The 14,446-nt window shown below is 47.3% G+C and overlaps 1 protein-coding gene across 28 annotated transcripts in view; it reads right to left on the bottom strand.

Moving 5' to 3' along the window:
* Nucleotides 1-14,446, bottom strand: part of TBL1X (transducin beta like 1 X-linked) — a 252,978-nt gene that overhangs the window by 160,470 nt on the left and 78,062 nt on the right. Inside the window, exon 2 of one of the 28 annotated variants that reach the window (XM_086387898.1) lies at nt 12,147-12,215. The exons of 26 other annotated variants lie outside the window; for them this stretch is intronic. The gene's annotated coding sequence lies outside the window, so the exon portion shown is untranslated. Of the gene's footprint in view, nt 1-12,146; nt 12,216-14,446 lie in introns of those variants that run through there. One more of the 28 variants, XM_086387909.1, reaches the window with a different exon arrangement.

Below are 14,446 nucleotides of genomic sequence, written 5' to 3'. Positions count from 1 at the left end.
AATTTTTTTTCCCCTCTTCTGAAGTTGCCATAATGATTAACATGTTCACCCTGGAGAAACTCTAGTTGTACCATCATGAAAAAAAAAATGCGAAAAATGTAAAATATGTTTTCCGAAACCACAGAGCATGACACAGGAGCTGCAGTTTCCTCCCGAGTCCTCTTCTTCCTTTTATTTTTTTTTTTTTGAGAGAGCCCGAATTAACCTGGCCGAGCCCCAGCAGCTCAGATACATTCCGGCGGGAGGGGGTCTCAACGCCAGAGAATTCTAACCGCTTCATTTGGTACGTACTTGCAGAGTTCAGGTTCTGTATGATGAAGCTGTTGTTTCCTGCACTTTCAATACCGCCCAGTGCTTTTTATATATTCGGATGATTCAGTCCATATTAGATTTTTTTTAATTTACTTTTAATTGGAGGATAATTGCTTTACGACACTGTGTTAGTTTCTGCTGTACAACAACAAGATTCAACCCTAGTATACATATGTCCCTTCCCTCTTGAACCTCCTTCTCATCCCCCTACCCCACCCCAACCCATCACAGAACAGAGAGCTGGGCTTCCTGCGCTATACAGGCAGCTTCCCAGGAGGCTAGTTATTTTACCCGTGAAAGTGAAAAGGGAAAGTCGCTCAGCCGTGTCTGACTCTTTGCGACCCCATGGACTTGTAGAGTCCAGTGGACTTCTCCAGGCCAGAATACTGGAGTGGGTAGCCTTTCCCTTCTCCAGGGGATCTTCCTGATCCAGGAATCGAACCAGGCTCTCCCACATTGCAGGCAGGTTCCTTACCAGCTGAGCTACCCGGGTGACCCATGGTGGTATTGTGTATATATCAGTGCCACTGTCTCAGGTCACCCCACCCTCTCCTTCACCCGCTGTGTCCACAAGTCTGTCTCTATTCCTGCCTTGGAAATAGGTTCATCGGTACTACTTTCCTAGATTCCTACCAGGCTCCTCCATCCATGGGATTTTCCAGGCAAGAGTACTGGAGTGGGTTGCCATTTCCTTCCCCAGGGGATCTTCCCGAGCCAGGGATCGAACCTGGGTCTCCCGCATTGCAGGCAGATGCTTTCTTTACCATCTGAGCCACCAGGGAAGCCATACACACGCCTTAATACACGACATTCGGTTTTCTCTTTCTGACTGACTTTCCTCTGAATAACACGCTCTAGGTTCAGCCACCTCACTAGAAACATCAGCTTAGTTCAGTCGCTCGGTCGTATCTGACTCTTGGTGACCCCGTGGACCACAGCACACCAGACTTCCCTATCTATCACCAAGTCCCGGGGCTCGCTCAAACTCACGTCCATCGAGTCACTAGAACCTACCAGATGGTTAATCCTGTAAATCTGTGCTTTCTCCAATGGGGCTAATTGTGTCCCCTGCCCTCCCCTCCCCCAGCCACCGTCACTGGACACGTCCATGTCTGGAAACATTTTCAGTCCTCAGGACTCCGGGAAGGATATTACTGGCATCTAGTGAGGCCAGAGAGGCTGCTAAAGCTCCTACAGCACGTAGAACATCTCCCTTCATAAACAGCTAGTAATATCTGGCTCAAATGTCAATATCGCCACGGCTGAGAAATCCTCATTTGAACCATACTAAAAATTTAAAAAAAAAATTATTTATTTAGTGGTGCCAGGTCTTAGTCGTGGCATGCAGGCATGTGGGATCTAGTTCCTGAAGGGAGATTTAACCCGGGGCTCCCTGGACTGGGAAGGAGGAGCCTTAGCCACTGGGCCACTGAGGAAGTCCCCATACTAACATCGCTATAATTCTGCAGAAGGTATACACTGTGTATCATGTTTATTCTTTTCAAAGTAACAGAATACGCACACTGCAGGTGAAGCAAGACTTCTCATCTCAGCTGCAACCTTTTCAGCATCATCTTTCCCCAATTCTGCTCTCCAAAGCAACCACACTTGAATCACAGAATTGTTTCTACAGTTGGCAATATTCCCTGGCATGGACTCACATGATTCTAAATAAACTGCTGTACAAGATACCCTATCAACTTTAGAGATCACTTACTTGGTTTTCTCACATACGGATGAAGATTTTGTTTTTGTAAATTCTGCTTACCCCTTGGAAGAAAAGTTACGACCAACCTAGACAGCGTATTAAAAAGCAGAGACACTACTTTGCCAACAAAGGTCCGTCTAGCCAAGACTATGGTTTTTCCAGCAGTCATGCATGGATGTGAGAGTTGGACTATACAGAAAGCTGAGCACAGAAGAATTGATGCCTTTGAACTGTGGTGTTGGAGAAGACTCTTGAGAGTCCCTTGGACTGCACGGAGATCCAACCAGTCCATCCTAAAGGAAATCAGTCCTGAATATTCATTGGAAGGACTGATGTTGAAGCTGAAACTCCAATCCTTTGGCCACCTGATGTGAAGAGCTGACTCATTGGAAAAGATCCTGATGCTGGGAAAAGATTGAAGGCGGGAGGAGAAGGGGACGACAGAGGATGAGACAGTTGGATGGCATCACCGACTCAATGGACATGAGTTTGAGTAAACTCCTGGAGTGGGTGATGGATAGGGAGGCCTGGTGTGCTGCAGTCCATGGGGTCACAAAGAGTTGGACATGACTAAGCAACTGAACTGAACTGAACTGAACTGCCCACCACCCATCCTGGCTTACCCTTCTACATTTTTCCAACAGTGTAACATGTTTTGGTTACATATAAACTCTACACTGGCTATTTTGACAATGGAACAGGCACTTTCAGGCAAGCAAGCGGTAGGGTTATGATGCCTTTCTTCGGTCTAACTCTTTAATTTTCCTGGGATGATTTGGCTGCCTCTGTTTTTCTTTGATAATTCCCCCAACAACCCTCCACCGTCTTTCAATTTTTCACTCAGACAACCTGGCAGTTCTAAGTTCACCGCAACCATTGCTCTCCTGACCCCCCAAATATATACACACACCAGACCTTCCTCCTGAAATTTCTGGACTCTGCTCCAGTCTATACTTGTCAGAGTGAGACCTGCTGAGACCAGATGCCACAAGATCACACCACCAGCATCGTAACAATTCTTTCCGCCTCCTTCTGTTTCAGGGATGCCAAGTCTCCCCCCTTTCTTGGTTTACTGTCTCCTTTCAGTGGAACATATTCTCCAGCAGCTTCCTGAGAGAAGTGAAGTATGAAACCTTAAAGCCTACTGATAATCCTGAGTATGGACAAATCTCTTTATGCTACTCTGAATTAACAACCCGTGAGGGAATGAACGCAAAAGTCTGAGTGAAAATAAATTTTCATAGAATTCTAAGCTCAGTCTGTTTTCCGAGTTAAGAAATATGATGTCATTCTGATTCCAGGCCCTTCCTATGACTCTTTTCCATCCAAAAAAAAAAAAAGTGCTTAGACGCTGCCTTTATCCTTGATTTTCCACAATGAAATGCTGATGAGATTTCAAGTAGTAATTTTTGATACGCTTAATTTCTATTCTCTCTTCTATTTGGTTTGAAATTTCTGTCTTCTTTAGATTGGAGATTCCCCTCCTTCCCTCTGCCCCCCTTCCCTCTGTTTCCCTGGAATACTTATCAGGCAAAATCTGAATAACCATCTCTCATCTGTCTGACAAAACTTCCTGCACCGTATCTCTGTTGCCCAGTATGGTATTCATTTACATCCTATCTGAAAAGTGAAGGGCTTCCCCGCTAGTTCAGCTGGTAAAGAATGCACCTGCAATGCAGAAGACCCTGGTTCGATTCCTGGGTTGGGAGGTTCCCCTGGAGAAGGGATAGGCTACCCACTCCAGTATTCTTCGGCTTCCCTGGTGGCTCAGCTGGTAAAGAATCCGTCTGCAATGCGGGAGGACCTGGGTTCGATCCCTGGGTTGGGAAGACCCCCTGCAGAAGGGAATCCCACTCCAATGTTCTGGCCTGGAGAATTCCATGGACTGTATAGTCCATGGGGTCACAAAGAGCCAGACACGGCTGAGTGACTTTCACTGGGAGGTAAGGGCTTCCCAGGTGGCGTTCGTAGAAAAGGACCTGCCCGTCAGTGCAGGAGACGAAAGAGACCTAGGTTCAGTGCCTGGTTCGGGAAGATCCTCTGACGTAGGAAATGCCAACCCACTCCCGTATTCTTGCTTGGAAAATTCCATGGGCAGAAGAGCCTGGCGGGCTACAGTCCACGGGCTCGCAAAGAGTCAGACACAGCAGAGCATGCAGACAAGTACGGGGATTCATTTAGCCACGTGTGACTACTGAGCAGTTGAGAAGTGGACAGTACAACTGAGGCATTGACTTTAAATGGAATTTGCTTTTCACTAATTTAAGTTTAAAGAGTCACACATAGCCGGGGGCTACCATGTGTGACGGCACAAACCTAAAGATGACGACCAAGAGGAAAAGAAGGCAACCAAGGAAGGTCAGTGCCTTTAGCATCGACCGTAAGATGAAAATAAACACAGAAGAAAAAAGTGCGAGCAATTTCTAAATCCCCTCGGTTACGATTTCCAGCATGAGGTCCCAGGGTGTAATTCCGTAGGGGTCTCCTTCCTCAGAAGAGTTGGAGGACCTTTCAGCATGACGTCAGACAAGCAGAAGCAACCGTCTGCTCCTAAGATGATGTTTTATTATACCTGATGTATAAACAGGGCAGCCAAGGGTCCTCTCTCTCCTGAGGGGGAGACAGGAGATGAAGTCGCTCAGTCGTGTCCAACTCTTTGTGACCCCATGGACTGTAGCCCCGCCAGGCTCCTCTGTCCATGGGATTCTCCAGGCAAGAAGACTGCAGTGGGTAGCCTTTCCTTTCTCCAGGAGATCTTCCCAGACCAGGGATCGAACCCAGGTTTCCCACATTGCAGGCAGATTCTTTACCATCTGAGCCACGAGGAAAGCCCAGGTCGCCTCCGTATTTCTCAGAAAAGAGAAATCTGTATCGTACTCACAGCATCACAGCATAAAGTAGAAGCGAAACGTTAAAAATAATAAAACACAAGGGAGAGATAACAGGTAAGCTGCAGATGGCAACTTCTTCAAACGCCACCCTGATGGCTGTCATGGAGCCCTGATCTCAGCACACTTGGCAAGAGAACACGGTTCTCTACACGTGTTCTAGCAAAAAACACTGCTGCTTCGAGATGGGTGCTCCAGGGGACAGAAACTAGAGCAGCTGGCAAAGGCCTTCTCTATGCATTCGTTCATTCACTCATTCAACAATCGTCACAAACTGGCATCCATCTATGATCAGAAAACAGAGGAAAATCAAACCGGACAGCCCGCCACGAAGCTGCCCAGCGTCTTGTTTGATCAGAACCACTGGGAACCTTTTTATGAAAGTCCAGAACAGAACACAGCCGGCACACGCCACAGCTGTGCATTTACAACAAAGAGTAGGATCGCCATGCAAAAAAAGTCACTCCCCTTATTTCAGCTCTGAAGAAACCCAACCATACTAGCATTCCAGCAAAGTGAAGTCCAAGTCACTCAGTCGTGTCCGACTCTTTGCGACCCCATGGACTGTACCCGCCAAGCTCCTCTGTCCATGGGATTCTCCAGGCAAGAATACTGGGGTGGGTTGTCATTTCCTTCTCCAGGGGAATCTTCCAGACCCAGGGATTGAACCCAAGTCTCCTGCATTGCAGGCAGACTCTTTACTGACTGAGCTACAAGGGAAGCCCTTGTAGCTAGCCCTGGCACTTCAGGTATAGGGAAATAAGAATTCAGGAAACATGGCTCATTTTAAATTTAAGGATCAACAGGGAAACATATTTTCTTCATCTACTCTTCTGGTAAGTCATTTAATATGCACTCCGTCCTGCAAAGTGACATTTTATTATGCTTGTAGATTTTTTTACCAGCTCAGTGTTAAAAGTATGAGTTATTCAAATACGGACACTAACCAAGACATTTATATAAACATGATTTCTTCCTCAGTGCATTATGACACTAATAACAAGTATTTCATGCTTGTAGAACTGGCAAAATCAATGCCTGCGAGACTGTACTGACGTGTATGAGCACATATATATTGATACAGAGACACATGCATCATTTACCTCACTGGAAGGACTGATGCTAAAGCCGAAACTCCAATACTTTGGCCACTTGATGCGAAGAGTTGACTCATTGGAAAAGACCCTGATGCTGGTTAAGACTGAAGGCAGGAGGAGAAGAGGATGAGATGGTTGGATAGCATGACTGATTCGATGGACATGAGGTTAAGCAAAGTCCAGGAGAGAGTGAAGGACAGGGAAGCCTGGCGTGCTGCAGTCCATGGGGTCGCAAAGAATTGGACATGACTTGGAGACTGAACGAGCAGCACCACGACAGCAGGCTGAACCATACACACGTCACCCGTGACAAATGAAAATTACTTTCCCAACTCACACCACGATAGGCCACATAAATTTCACACGGAGAGACTACGACGGGACTTGTTACCTGAAAACATGGTACGAGACAGGTAACAGAACATGACCCAACTGGTCTTCTAATTCTGTAGCCATCCAGAGCTACTATCAACAGGAAAAAAAAAAAAAAAAAAAAACAGGCCCATGACAAACTTTAATAAGCTATCTACCAGTGACACAGAATATGTTGGCAGGCAATTTTATTTTGTGGCATGAAATTTTATTTAACAAGAGAAAGCGAATCACAGCACTTAAAGAGGATATATTAAAGCATCAGGATAACACGACCTTTTTCGTGTTCAGCAAACTGTCCATCAACAGCCACTACGATCTCTACACAGAGACCGCACCAAACGGTAAAAATAACCTTCAGGTAAGACATCGGTTTCTGGTTTACAGATGACACTGTGAGTGCTCCACAGGGTACAAAACAATCCTAGTTAATCTTCTCCTCATCTCCCAAAGCACCCTCTCCACATTTTGCAATGAGCCATTAAGTGAACTTTCTTTTTTATTTCTGATGTGGACCATTTTTAAGCCTTGACTGAATTTGTTACCACATTGCTTCTTGCTTCAGGTTTCATGTCTAAGCAGTCCTCTTAAATGTAATTGTCAAGCACAAGACATGTTACCTACTGGCTGAAATCGTCATACAGGTTTCTGAGCAGCATATGGCATCGGCACTGACGTTTCTGTCATCTGCAAACACTTCCTACTCCCTCCCCGCCTCACCTGGAAAGCTCAACAGTATGGTCCTCAATTTTGTTTAACGACACACCTCTAAGATCATCCCTTTGGGAAGACGATTCAATTCGACTCTGTGCTTAAACACCTCAGAATCCAGGACACCAATGGCAACGATCAGCTCATTCAAGAACAGAATCTGAAAACACAGGCAAGCACACACACCTTCCGATTCACAGATCTAAGTTCTTCTGCAAATGTCGCCTCAGTATTTAGGACATCAGAAAGTTATCCCAAGTAATGGATGGAGAAAGTAGCATATATATATATCTGTGCTACCGTGTGTAGCATGGATCGCTTATGAGGAGCTGCTGTATAACACAGGGGAGTCCACCAAGGACTCTGTGATGACCTGGAGAGTTAGGATGGGAGAGTGGAAGCAGGTTTCAGAGGGAAGGGATATATGTATCAGTTCAGTCGCTCAGTCATATCTGACTTTTTGCCACCCTGTGAATCACAGCACGCCAGGCCTCCCTGTCCATCACCAACTCCCAGAGTCCACCCAAACCCATGTCTATAGAGTCGGTGATGCCATCCAGCCATTTCATCCTCTGTCGTCCCCTTTTCCTCCTGCCCCCAATCCCTCCCAGCATCACAGTCTTTTCAAATGAGTCAACTCTTCGCATGAGGTGGCCCAAGTATCGGAGTTTCAGCTTCAGCATCAGTCCTTCCAATGAACACCCAGGACTGATCTCCTTTAGGATGGACTGGTTGGATCTCCGTGCAGCAAGAGTCTTCTCCAACACCACAGTTCAAAAGCATCAATTTTTTGGCACTCAACTTTCTTCATGGTCCAACTCTCACATCACTACTGGAAAAACCATAGCTTTGACCATGCAGACCTTTGTCGGCAAAGTGACGTCTCTGCCTTTTAATATGCTACATAGGCTGGAGACATTCCAGGTTGCCACAACTGGGGCTGAAACCGAGGGTTTCTCACCACCAGCAAGCACTGACAGTTCACGGAACACACACACACCTGCCATCTGTCCACACCTGGCTCACGCACACAGCCCAGACTCTGTCTGGCCTGGCCACAACCCAAGCCCACCTCCTTCCCCACAAGCTCCCCTTGCTGGTTTCGCATCCCCCAGCCTCACACCCTTGAGAGAACCCATGAGTCCCACCCAGGAGCGTCTTCAAGCCTCCTGCCACGTCTCACCCTGTCTGCAAGCTCCCCGCTGAAGCCACACTTTTGCCACCAGAGGCAGTTCCTCCAGGCACACTCCTGAGGTCTCATAATGAAAGTGAGAAGACGAGACAGCTGGCATGAGACGTGGACATCCCCCGTTATTCTATCCGGGATGCATTTGACCTGGTGACCAGGAGTGTGCATCCATGCTCGGGCCAGAAGCTCTGGGACAATCCACCCCTTGCCAGTCGTACGCACCCCTGGGCCAGGATTCCTCACGCCTCCAGCCCCTCATCTCTACGGAAAGGGTTGTTGCTACTGAGTCTCAGTTGTGCCTGACCCTTTGGTGACCCCACGGACTGCAGCCCACCAGGCTCCTCCATCCATGCGATTTTCCAGGCAAGAACACTGGAGCGGGTCGCCATCTTCCTGACTCGGGGATTGAACTCCAGCACCGGCAGGCATTGATTCTTTCTTTACCAGTGAGCCCACCACGGGAGCCCTGTCCAAAGCGGGACAGATGACCAAGTGACAGAAATCTAACTGACCTTGGGGAAACGAACTGGGGGAACTCACTGCATGCATGACCATGCCTAGGGACCCCGTGGCATGTTGTGTCCGACTCTGTGCAAGCTCATGGACTGCAGCCCGCCAGTCTTCTCTGTCCGTGCGAGTCTCCAGGCAAGGATACCGGAGTGGCTTGCCATGCTTTCCTCCAGGGGATCTTCCCAACCCAGGGACGGAACCCGCGTCTCTTATGTTGTTTACTAAGAGTGCCCACCCAGGAAGCCCGGAACGCCACACAAGTCATTGGATAAAATTAGTTTCATCAATGCCATCCATTCATTCTGGAATCAGCTCACAGCCTGCTCACCAAGGATACTTCTGACCCCAGACAAGACATCTCTGAACCTCATAGTTCCCTCTCCCTGTAAAAATGGGACAAAGCCCGTTACGCAGCGGTGGGGAAAAACAGAGACCCAGGAAGTAAAAATACACAGAACAGCTCCTGGCCCAGCAAACTTATTAAATCAGAAGTTCTTATCGACAGGGAGACACTGAGGCTCTGAAGTAATCCAGAAAATCATTCCAAATCTTTCCTCCTCCTAAGTGGAGAAACAGCTATGCTTCCTGCACCAACTCCTTTACACTTGCTTACGGCGAGATCAGTGTGAACTCTTCTACTTCCATAACCTCAGTTTCATTTCCTGCTTTTCAACTCAAGGGATGATGCATATTCAAGGCTCTGAAGCCCAGTATTCAGTGGAGTTTAGAGGCTACTGCCCAGCCACACTGATGGAGACAGAAAAAGAATTTCCGCTTCATTCAATGTACCTTTAAGCCCAAGAATTCATTTCTTAATGGGTTTCTTCCCGCCTCTCTGCCCCCGCCCAGTAAATTTAAACGATTCAGGACCTTTGTTAATTGTTATAAATCTTCCTTTCATAGACTGCTTTTAAAGAACTTTAATTTTCAGGCTTACAAGGCCCTAGAAAGTTTAACCAGGGTCTGCTCACCAGCTGCTTTTGACACTGCCCTCATCATACTAAATTCAGACACACACTTTGCCCTGACGGACTTCATCAGGAAACTTCCAGATTAAAATAAGATGCTGCCAGCGCATCAGAATTCAAAAGCCATGGTAAGCCAACAGAACTTCCAAGAAGCCACCGTGCTCTCTCAGTCATGAAAATACCTAAGAATTTCCCACCTGGGAAAAGAGAAGGAGAAAAAGATTTGAGGTAGGTCCCAAACACACAAGTAGCAAAAGTAAAATAATTCACTGAGTGTGTGCTTAGTCAAGTCTGACTCTTTGTGACCCCACGGACTGTAGCCCACCAGGCTCCTCTGTCCATGGGGATTCTCCAGTCAAGAATACTGGAGTGAGGTGTCATTTCCTCCTACCGGGGATCTTCCCAACCCAGGGATCAAAGCCTGCATGGCAGGCAGATTTCTTTACCCACTGAGCCGCCAGGGAGGCCCTAAGTGGGGAAAAATCAGGCCCAGCAGAAGATAGTGTGACGAAAAATAAGATAAAGTTAAAAGGTCAGCAGAGTAGCTTAAGTTGGCCATCAGACACAACTTTACATCAACTGGAAGATTCTCAGTTTCCTAGATGTCTCTTCGAAGAAACAAATATGATTAGATAGATGCTTCATTCACAGTATGCAAAAGATGAAAAAGATACAAGGATCCAAAACACAGAGCCTTCTAGAGTTTGACACACATGCAAAATTTCTCCCCTGGGTCCTAGAGGGGAGACTACGGACGCCTCGAACCTCCTAAGTGCGGTCCAGCAGATGACCGGGCCACTTCTTAAAATAACCCTCGGTGTCAGATAACCGTCCGGCGCCAAAGCACAGCTAAGTGAATCAAGTTAATATGGCAGCAGCCTGCACACCGCCCCATGGCCTCGTTTACTCCAGGGGTACATCTTACAAGTGCTCAAAGTCCCAACTCGGCTGCAGGTCTCTTGTGAGGCGGGGGGAGTTCACAGAAACACATCACTGTTTATCGTAAACACATTTCGGAGCCAATAAATACACCGCTTCGCCAGTATTGCTTCTAACTGTTGCCTAGTAACCCACGGTATGAGCGAGATCACACTGGGACTTCCACTGCTGCGAACAATTCCTTGTGATCGTAAGCGATGCCCCAATAACACGGACAGAACGATCTTTCTTAAGTGTCAAAAACCTTGCAAAACCACCTACCCTAGAAAAAGAAAGCTACATTTTTATTATCTACTGTTCAAGGGAAAAAGTCCTAAAGGCAAGACTACCTCATGGCCGTAAATTTCAGGAAGGCTTTGTAATTATTTCTGTTTGTATTCATCACAATACATGGGTCTGCCGGTATTTGCAGAATAGCAGCACACACGACATGGGAACCACACCGGCGGGGTGTGTGTATGTGAACAAATTTCCTGCTTTCCTGAGAAACAATTACATAACACTTGGCACTGAAAGTTTTCCAGGGACTTCTCTGGTGGTCGGGTGGTTAAGAATCTGCCTTGCAGGCCAGGGGACACAGGTTGGGAACCGGGATTCCCACATGCTGTGGCTTACTAAGCCCGAGGGCTACAACCAGCGATCCCGCGTATCGCAACTAAAGAGTCTCTGCGCTACAATGAAAGATGGCATGTGATGTGACAAAGATCACAAGTGATACGACTAAGACTCAATGCAGCTAAATAAATAAATGAATGATTAAAAAAAAAGACCTTCCACAAATTTGAGTTGAGAATTTCAGGAAAAACATCCAGAGCTATTTACGACCTTTATTTCAGGAGAGCAAAAAATCCCTCTTGTCTTTTTGCTTGAAACGATCCGAGTTGATCCGTACTGCCTCAAGGTAATGATTACAAGGGCTGGTTACCAGCTGAGCCGCCAGGGCAGACCAAGAAGACTGGACTGAGTAGCCTATCCCTTCTCCATGGGATCTTCCCGACCCAGTAATCGATCTGGAGTCTCCCACATTGCAGGCAGATTCTTTACTAGCTGAGCTATCAGGGAAGGCCTTTTCTCTCTCAGAATAGTCCCAATTTGGAGAGACAAATTATATGGCCACTGAGATACGAGAGACAAGTCAACAACCAAGATGGACTAGGTTCTAGGACAACGAAGTAAGGATGTCAGGGTCCCAGACGTGGGTTTCTGCATAAAGAAGAGTCTGTCGTTCAGTCATTGAGTCGTGTCCAACTCCATGGACTGCATCGTCCCAACTCTTTGCCACCCCGTGGACTGCAGCACACCAGGCTTCCCTGTCCTTCCCCATCTCCTGGAGTTTGCTCAAACTCATGTCCACTGAGTCGGTGATGCCATCCAACCATCTCATCCTCTATCTCCCCCTTCTCTGCCTGCCTTCAATCTTTCCCAGCATCAGGGTCTTTTCCAAAGGCTTACAATTCAATCTTCCTTTTTTTCCCCCCTCCATGTGTCTTTGGCAGGTCATCAGGTCATCAAAGTGGAAACCTAAAGACAAAGAGTTGTTGTTGTTAAGTCGCTCAGTCATGCCCGACTCTTTGCGACCCCATGGACTGCAGCATGCCAGGCCTCCCTGTCCATAACCAACTCCCGGAGCTTGCTCAAACTCATGGCCAGCCAACCATGTCATCCTCTGTTGTCCCCTTCTCCTCCCGCCTTCAATCTTTCCCAGCATCAAGGTCTTTTCCAATGAGTCGACTCTCATAAATGAGAGGGGAGTTAAGAGTCCAGGGGCATCTTCTTGCAGGGGCTTCGGAATGCACAGAGAAGAGCAGAGACTCATAAGGAGCGGTGCTCAATCTGGGAATTTAGGGTCTTGGGAAAAACTGCACAGAACCAGCCCGGAGTCCTGAGACTCACAGTCTGTGCCCGAGCCCTGACTCTCTGCGGGCCCTTGAGGGCCGGGACTGCCCACACTGCCTTCCTCTGTTCAAAATCCTTCACCAATTCTCCCATCCACTCAGACCACGCTCATCACACTGCAGAAACTCAAAAAGACAGACCCAGAAGATTCGCTCAGTTTACTACTTCAAGGAACGCACAGTCTTTCATCAAGTACGTGATGAACATCCCCTAAATCCCTACTCGACAAGCGACACTCTGGGCCTTATAAACGGAGATTAAGACGTTCTTAGAAGATGAGGAATGCTGGGGAGGATGTGGAGAGACTTAAACGCTCACGTGTCCTGGATAGGGACACAAAACCACACAGCCACTCTGGAGAACACTCTGGCGGTTTCTTAGGAAGTTACACACACACACACAGTCTCGCAGTTCCACCCTGAGGAGTAAACCCAGCAGAAACAAAAATGCTTGTCTACACTGAAGCCTGCACATTATGTTCAAGTGGCTTATGTGAAAGTGAAAGTCACTCAGTGGAATCCGACTCTGTGCGACCCCACGGACTGTAGCCCACCAGGCTCCTCTGTCCATGGGATTTCCCAGGCAAAAACACTGGAGTGGGTTGCCATGCCCTTTCCCAAAGGATCTTCCCAAACCCAGGATTAAACCCAGGTCTCCTGCATCGCCAGGCAGATTCTTTTATCATCTGAGCTACTAGGGAAATCCCATAGCAGCTTGTTCGTAACAACCAAATAGTGGGAAAAGCCCACATGTCCAGCAACTGAGGAACGGGTAAGCCCAATGGGCTATAGTCACTCACAACACAATCAGTTCAGTTCAGTCGCTCAGTCATGTCCGACTCTTTGCAACCCCATGAATCGCAGCACGCCAGGCCTCCCTGTCCATCACCAACTCCCAGAGTTCACTCAGACGCACGTCCATCGAGTCAGTGATGCCATCCAGCCATCTCATCCTCTGTCGTCCCCTTCTCCTCCTGCCCCCAATCCCTCCCAGCATCAGAGTCTTTTCCAAGGAGTCAACTCTTCGCATGAGGTGGCCAAAGTACTGGAGTTTCAGCCTTAGTGTCAGTCCTTCCAATGAACACCCAGGGCTGATCTCCTTTAGAATGGACTGGTTGGATCTCCTTGCAGTCCAAGGGATTCTCAAGAGTCTTCTCCAACACCACAGTTCAAAAGCATCAATTCTTTGGCACTCAGCCTTCTTCACAGTCCAACTCTCACATCCATACATGACCACTAGAAAAACCATAGCCTTGACTAGATGGACCTTTGTTGGCAAAGTAATGTCTCTGCTTTTCAATATGCTATCTAGGTTGATCATAACTTTCCTTCCAAGGAGTAAGCATCTTTTAATTTTATGGCTGGAGTCACCATCTGCAGTGATTTTGGAGCCCAAAAGAATAAACTCTGATGCTGTTTCCACTGTTTCCCCATCTATTTCCCATGAGTGATGGGACCAGATGCCATGATCTTCGTTTTCTGAATGTTGAACTTTAAACCAACTTTTTCACTCTCCTCTTTCATCAAGAGGCTTTTTAGTTCCTCTTCACCTTCTGCCATAAGGGTGGTGTCATCTGCGTTATCTGAGGTGATTGATATTTCTCCCAGCAATCTTGATTCCAGCTTGTGCTTCTTCCAGCCCAGCGTTTCTCATGATGTACTCTGCATAAAAGTTAAATAAGCAGGGTGACAATATACAGCCTTGACGTCCTCCTTTTCCTATTTGGAACCAGTCTGTTGTTCCATGTCCAGATCTAACTGTTGGTTCCTGACCTGCATGTAGGTTTCTCAACAGAATAGCAGTCAGCAATTTAAAAAAAGGAGTGAAATACTGATTCATGCTGCAACACGGATGAG

This window comes from Bos grunniens, chromosome X, assembly GCF_055505025.1.
Source record: "Bos grunniens cultivar Pamir isolate PY7600 chromosome X, Bosgru_T2T1.0, whole genome shotgun sequence".
NCBI classification, from domain to species: Eukaryota; Metazoa; Chordata; class Mammalia; order Artiodactyla; family Bovidae; genus Bos; species Bos grunniens.
The sequence above is the reverse complement of the archived record's forward strand: the minus strand, read 5'-3'. Positions and strand labels throughout refer to the sequence as shown.